Raw genomic sequence first — 8,220 nt, forward strand, 5'->3', positions numbered from 1 at the left:
GAACAAAATGGGTATTCAGAAACAAGTTAAATGAGGCCAGAGAAGTGGTTAGAAATAAAGCTAGACTTGTTGCTCAAGGTTACTCACAACAGGAAGGAGTCAACTATGATGAAACCTTTGCACCTGTTGCCCGGTTAGAGTCTATTAGAATTTTGCTTGCATATGCTTCATTTAAAAAATTTAAACTTTTTCAAATGGACGTCAAAAGTGTTTTTCTAAATGGTTTCATTGAAGAAGAAGTGTATGTTAAACAACCCCCAGGTTTTGAAAACCCAAAATTTCCTTATCATGTTTTTAAGTTGACTAAAGCCTTATATGGTCTTAAACAAGCTCCTAGGGCATGGTATGATCGCTTAAGCTTTTTCTTAGTAAGTCATGATTTCTCTCGAGGAAAAATTGATACTACTCTTTTTATCAAATGATCTTCTATGCGAAATCTCATTATTCAAATATATGTTGATGATATTATTTTTGGAAGTTCTAACCCCTCTATGTGTAAGGAATTTTTTGATCTTATGCAAAGTGAGTTCGAAATGAGCATGATAGGAGAATTAAAGTTCTTTTTGGGATTACAAATTCATCAAACTGACAGTGGAATATTCGTATATCAAGCCAAGTATGCTAAGGAACTTGTTCAAAAATTTGGAATGGCTGACTCAAAAGCTATGGGAACTCCAATGAGTCCTACTTGTACTCTTGATAAGGATGAGGCAGGAAAACCTGTTAATGAAACTATGTATCGTGGTATGATTGGATCATTACTTTACTTAATTGTCAGTCGACCAAATATCATGTTTAGTGCATGCAGGTGCACTAGATTCCAAGCTGCTCCAAAAGAATCTCATCTTACTGTTGTCAAGCCCATTATTAGATACCTTCATGGAACAACTAATTATGGTTTATGGTATCCAAACACTAATAATTATACACTTGAAGGATTTTCAGATGCAGGTTTTGCAGGTGACAAGGATGATAGGAAAAGTACCAGTGGTACTTGCCAGTTCCTAGAAAAATCCCTTATTTCATGGAATAGCAAAAAACAGGGATCAGTCTCTCTCTCTCTCTCTACTACTGAGGCTGAATATATTGTTGTTGGTCAATGCTGCACACAATTAATTTGGATGTCTTATCAATTAAGTGATTACGACTTGTCTTTTAAACCTATCAAAATTTTCTGTGATAATTCAAGTGCTATTTGTCTGTCCAAAAGTCATGTGCATCATTCTAGAGCTAAGCATATAGATATTAAACATCATTTCATCAGAAATCATGTTGCTCAAGGGGACTTTGAAATGGTTTTTGTGAACACTGAAAATTAGCTCGCTGATATTTTTACTAAACCCCTTCTTGAAGAATGTTTTTGCATGCTAAGAACATCCTTGGGTGTTATTGGTAAATCTGTCTAAATTATTTTTTCCTTATCTGTGTTTCATTGAATTTGCCTGAATAAATTGTGTAGGAATTTGTGCCTAATTTTTCGCTCCATTCTAAATTCTTGCCATAATTACTTTCCTATCTCTTAAATGCCTAACACAATTCTCCATCTTTTTACTCCATCCATTTCCTTTCCCCATAAAACCTTTCCCTTTTTTCCTTACACATTCCCTCCTTTTCAACCTCGTCTCTTCCAATTTCTGTCAAAATCCTCTTAGCCGTCTTCCCTCTCTCCATCACCATGGCAAAAAATCAAAAATCCCAAGTTCTCTCTACGTGTCAAATTTTAAGGCTCAAGGGCAATGGTAAAAGCTCCTCTCCTGTTCCTCTGAACTCGGAAAACTCCGGCAACTCCTCTTCATCTGACGCCTCTGACTCAGTTCTTCTATACAATCTTGGTAAGCAGGCTTTTTCTGATGCTGCATGCTCCGATTCCTCAAAGAAACTCAAAACTATCTGTGAAAAAACTCTTGACCTTCGCAAAAAATTTTGAGATCATCAACATCGGGATCTTTTCATGTCTCTTGAAGAAAAAACAATTGTCTTTGGTAGGATTGTTGATCTTGATCATATGCTGTCTCTTTGCTGTAAAGTAAAACATCTTTTTGTTTATCAAGGTTGGGAAAATTTCTTCAAAACCCCTGCTCATGTGTATGAAACCCTTGTTCGTATGTTCTATGCTAATTTTCGTTCCGCTAAACCTAATGAACACAAAACTATGGTCCTTAGTACTCACATTGTGTTAAATTGTTCTGTTCTTGAATCTATTCTTGGTTGCACTTGCTCTGGTTTTCCGAATTACCCGAAAATTCTGGCCTGAGTCTCTTGTAGTGTCTTTTGATGATGTTAAGAAAACTCTCTCCAATTCTTCCTCTGTTCCTGCTCATATTGGTCCTTCAAACATCTCTTTTAAAGCTCGGGTGCTAGCCCATATGGTTGCAACTACCATTGTTCCTCGTGCTGGGTCCTACTCCACTATCTCTCAACGTGATGCCATCTTTGCTTTCTGTCTTCTCTCCAAAAAGAAAATCAATTTGTCCTCATTGTTATCAACTACATGATTGAGTGTGCCTCAAATCCCTCTAGCCTTCCTTATGGTATGCTCATCTCTCGCATCCTTGAAGTCCACAAAATTGACCTTGTTGACTCTCCCGTTACTCCTATTAAGTAGTGTTACAACTCTCGAGCATTTGGTAGCGTGGGTTACATCTTGAGCAATGAATCCTAGGTGCTTAAAGAAGCTGTGAGGAATCTAACCCTGGTTCCTCTACCAAAGTCAAAAAATTAGATTCCTCTGTCGTTTCTACTGAGTGTTATGCTGAACTTCTCTCCAAACTCTCTGCTATGGATTACAAAATTGAATCCATCAAAGACTTAATGGCATCCACATTATTTCAAGTAGAGAAGATTCGTGATTCGACTAAGGAAACTGGTGCTGATGTCTCTAGGCTGCGGGTTAAGCTGGATGTTGTGGGTAAGGAGGCTGTCAATCTGTCCGTAAAACTCCAAGCTAGTGTTGGTGCCATTCCTGACAATCTCACTACACGTTGACTGATATGAAAGATGCTATTGTTAATACTTTGGCCTATTTTCTTCGTCGTCCAGTGTTCAAGCGCCAAGAGTAGATCCTTTTATTTTTGACCTGTTTAAACAATATGTTTTGTGGGACCTAAGTCCCTTTGTGTTTCCATGTCTTTTGCTACTCTTGTGCTGATATAGTCAGCATCTTAATTGCTAGTTATAGGTCTATATCTCTTTTGCCGTTTGTTTGTTTGCCTGTTCAATTTTTTTGAGTGATGCCAAAGGGGAAGAACATCAGTCAACTAAGTCGAAGGACAAGTCAACTATTCAGGGGGAGCATCCGCCATGTTAACAGGGAAGTTGACTACATGATTGATTGCATCTTATCTAAAATTGTCATCCTAAAAAGGGGGGAGATGGTTAGTGTCAAGTTTTAATGATAACAATTTTACTTGTGTAGGTATGGAAATTAAACTAAGTACAAGAAGCAAGGACATCAAGGAAGTTGACTACATGTGTGGACCACGGAATGAAAAAGCCCACAGATCCAGTAAGAAGCCCAACATACGCATATGCAAGATGGACTTACACAAGGAATCTTCCTCAGACCCTTCAACAAGGCACAAATATATGGTGTATATTTCGATGGCTAAAAGAGATACTTACAGCTAAGGAAAGCAGTACAAATCAAGTTCAAGAAAGGAAAGAAGAGTATAGGATCTGCCGCATTAAAGGAGAAATATTCAATCAAGTGTAACAATCTTCTTGATTGAAAATACAATTCCATCACACAAGGAAAGACCATCAAGAGTATCAAGACGCATCAATCAGCTCTAACCTTATTCTTGGAAATAGGATCACCAATTCCTTTTTCTAAGGATCAAGTCCCTTGGGTTGATATATCTGCATGAAGAGCCTAAACATTATAAAAGACGGCTTCACAAAACAAGACAAACATACCTTAGTCTCATGCTCTCAAGCTTTCTACTTTACTTTTCATAAACATTGTATTTCTGAGTGATCTATAGTGCAAACAAAAAAGAAAGAAGAGACATAGTATAGTGTGTGAGGCATTGTATCAAAAAGATTATGAGTGCTTTGAGTGTAGACGTAGGAGCTTCATTCAAATCACCCTTGTACGAAACATTTTTACAAAGAGCTGCAGAGAACGCCCTTGCAACCTAAGGGTACTGGACTAGGATTCACATTGAATCTGAACCAGTATAAAAATATCTGGTGTCATTTATCTACTGCATTTCACTTTAGCATTCACTGAGTTAATAGTCGACTAAGTCGAAAATGTTACAATTCAACACCCCCCCCCCCCGGCACTTTCATAAAAGAATATAATATCCCTATTTTGGTCAATTAATCCCATGGACTTAACCAACACTCCACAGGCTTTTCTGGATATCTCTCAGTATCTTGACAATAACCATAAATCACTAAATTCCTTTGCACCCAAACATAGTGCAATTTCTGGTCACTTGATAGTTGCCAAGAATTATATTGATCCCACCAATTCTTAGTGGTTGTGGAAACACAAGAAGGGAAAGGATCTTTCCATTGACAACCATCAACATTGAAATCTCTATATGTTGAAACAAATGGTGCATTTTTCCAGTCTGTTTTCTACAAACCACCCCTAGTAGCCCAATCATCTGCGTTCCATATGCTCGAAAACAAGTACATTGGCTTCTCGTTGGGGAAGAAATTGTTCGTATAATTCGCGTTTTTGTATACTCTTATCGAAACTTTATCCACGAAAAACTTGCACACAAAAAAATTATGATGTTAGTTAAGTCTAATTGTAAACAAGGGCAGACAGGTTACTGGTAACGTGTGATATCGAACAGTATATATGGTTGAAATTTTTTAAAGAAAAATATATAATTATGTTATGTGCAAGAAAAATATATAATTACGTTATGTGCGAACTAAATGTTATAGATGAACGGTAAGTGCAACGGTACTTCATATAACTTGTTGGCTTGAAATCTTGAATCCTACTCTTACTATAAATGATATTCCTCTAGCATAATAAAATAATATAACGCATGTTATTGTCTGTAATTTGATCTGTTTTCTTTAGCTCGAAGCATACATATAGTTGACTGAATTTAAAATAAATATTTCTGCCAAGTTCACACTGATTTCTAAGAAGGAATAGTAAGTATAATAATAATAATCTACTTATTTAAGATTTTGGATCTGACTCTAAATTTAAAAGGCAGATTCTCTAGCCTAACCGTAAGACAGACCTCTCTGTAATTATCATCCTCTATAAGAAATAACATTTCACTATAACGTTTAAATTTTTTTTTGGAACTGATTTTTCATATTACGGTATATCATATATTCTTTAGAAAAATATTTTGCTATGGCCGCAAAATAATATTTAAATAAATGACACTGCTGTAGAGAGGTTTGGTTGTACGACCATGAAATATTTCAAAGTAAAATCTACCAAAACTAAACAAATCATCAAATAATTGAATCAAAGATCAAAGAAGGGTAGAAATACTTTCATCTTTCAAATTGGTCTTTTTCTTTGGTTTTCTATCTGATGTTCAGTACCTCAGTACCTGTATTAGGGTCCGATTAAATTTGAAGTCGCGCTGGGAAGTTTCACATTGGGTGGCAAAGCATTTCCTAATAAAAGTGACTTCGTACCCAGTAAGGCTCGAATTTGAAATCCCTGACTCTGATTAAGGATGAAGGAGTACATACTACTTCACTACAATACTTGTTGGTTATTTTTACTTAAGATCACTTGAAAAATGAAAAGTTGAAAGAGGGTTTCTTTTTGGCGTCCTAACTAGTGTTCCATTTTTATATTTAGGCCCCGATTAATTCGGATAGGCTGAGAGTTCCAGATTGAAAGAGGTACTTACACAATTTGGTGAGAATTCCAAAGAATGGAATACCAATGGAAGTCCTGAGTGGGATCAAACCAAAGAACGTGCCTCATCTCACGCCCACCAATACCATTTTTGTAAACATTTGTCTGAAGAATATAAGGTTCCCCTGTTCTGTTTCCCAAGAATTCAAAGTCTAGCTCATCTTTTGTTGGCCCTGCCCCATCTTGTGTGCACATCTGCAGTCAAATAAAATCTCCATTTAAAACATTTTACTTGAGTTTAAAATTTAATGCATAGAAAACATACACAAGTAGTAACTGTTTCTAAAATGTGAGGTTAGTAACCTGAAAAATATGAAGAAGACCTACTCGAACAAGTTAAACACATTGATAATATAAAACTTTTTTACACACTCTTTAAAGAAAATTATGTTGTCCATGTATTTTAACTTTTTTGTGACAGAGAAGTTATATTCTGTGCATTAGTGTAAGAAAGTTTATACACTCAGGTAAATTTGACCAACAATAACAAGCAACTCTCCACATCAATGAACATGATAACTTACAAAATAGACAAACCACTTGTCATAATCAGACTAATTGTATTGATAGTGAATTTTTTTTTTATATTGTCAATGCATACAACTTAAAATCAATCTTTTTTTAAAAATCCTACAAGATTTTGCCTTGTTAGAGCTGAAGTGTCATGCATAAAAGTTCAAAATCTTGCAACTTACATAATAAGCTGTCACAACACCAGCAGAGTCACCTCCCACCAATTTCAACTTCATGCTAAACCAACCAAATCTGTATCTCTGCCTGGTCATAAAGCCACAGCCTATAAGAAAAAAATACATCAAAGATAATTAGCAAGAACTTTAAAGCTCAAATGTCAAAAACAAATGAAAAGAATATAGAAAATAATAAGCACTGAATTCTCATGTTAATTTCAAATACAGTAGGATCTCTTTATAACGACCATCTTTAATAATAAAATTTCACTATAAAATCCAAGTTTTTTGGAATCGATATTCATGTTATGTTATATTGCAAGTTTATATTTTCTATAACAATATCTCGCTATAACAACAAAAGAATATTCGAACAGACGAAGTTGTTATAATTAAAGAGAGACTTGACCGTACCTGCTTTGTTGTCTAAAGAGAGATACCAGATCTGTCCATCTTCAGAAGTCTTGAAGTGAGACTCAGGACAATCACTTTTACTAAAGTTGTCTTCAAATGAATCTTTAACTTCAGCTTTGGATAGTGATGAGCAGAGGATAGCAATTACAGCTACAATTAAGAGAAGATTAGCCATTGAAGAAGCCTTTCTCTCCATTTTTCTCTTGAATGAATTCCTCTTGGGAGAGTAATGCATCTCCTGGATTCTGGAAAGACTAATTAGGGAGTCGTAATAAATGATATTCCTTTGGTCCTAATTTACATGAATAAATTATGAAACTGTTTGATTAGGCACGGTGTTTAAAAACGAAGGATTTTGAAACTGCTGATCTAGAGTAAATTATAAAAAAAAATTGTGGATATAAATTATTCTATCAATGGTAAAATAAGAAGCTTAAAGTTAAGAAAAGAGTGTCATATAAATTGAGACGTAAATAGTAGTATATGCTAGCTAGTGTCGCTTGCATCCTATTAACGGCATAAGCCAAGTGAAAATAAAAACCATTCGGATGTTTTGTGTAACATCTTTAATGAACCAAAATTTAAAGATGAAAAATGTTTTGAGATAATTTTTCTGGGGAAAAAAAGGTTAAGTAATTCACACAAACAGAGATTGCAAAAAAAATCAAAAAAGAATTTGCAAACTCCATTTTAATTTATTATTTTTTTTTTTTGAAAAAATTAATGTTTTACTATCAAGTCTTATAGTTATAGGCTAAGTTACTCGGACTCTTCAAAAGTGTTGCCGCACCCGTATCGGATTCTCCTAAAATACACTATTTTTGAAGGATCTGATACGCACCCGACGACATTTTAGGAGAGTCCGAGTAACATAGGTTATAGGCGGTGGTATCAGTTAAAGTATTCCTCAAGTAAGTGTGTTCCATTCCCATTACCCTTTTTCCTTTCGTCTTCCACAATCTTCCTATATAACGGAAAAAAAGGAAAAGGAAAATACTAAGCCTTCATAACATTTTGTCTCTTGAAAAATTTCCACGTCATGCTTATAACTTATATATTTGTCGATATGATGATATCCACTATGTACTACGTGTAAATATTACAAAATCAAATATTTCTTATCCTTTTCAGATAAAGAGTTCTGTCACATTTTCTTTTGATCGAATTATGATGTATTAAATATTAATAGTAGTTGTATATTGTTAATTATATAATGAAATAAAGCCTAAATGGAACATCAATTTGTTTATACCTTACTAG

The 8,220-nt window shown here is 34.9% G+C and overlaps 1 pseudogene; it reads right to left on the bottom strand.

Annotated features, from left to right (window-relative positions):
- Positions 1 to 4,094: 4,094 nt before the first annotated feature.
- LOC132628156 (probable xyloglucan endotransglucosylase/hydrolase protein 8) lies at positions 4,095 to 7,324 on the bottom strand (annotated as a pseudogene).
- Positions 7,325 to 8,220: the final 896 nt, after the last annotated feature.

Source organism: Lycium barbarum, chromosome 1 (genome assembly GCF_019175385.1).
Source record: "Lycium barbarum isolate Lr01 chromosome 1, ASM1917538v2, whole genome shotgun sequence".
Classification (NCBI taxonomy): domain Eukaryota; kingdom Viridiplantae; phylum Streptophyta; class Magnoliopsida; order Solanales; family Solanaceae; genus Lycium; species Lycium barbarum.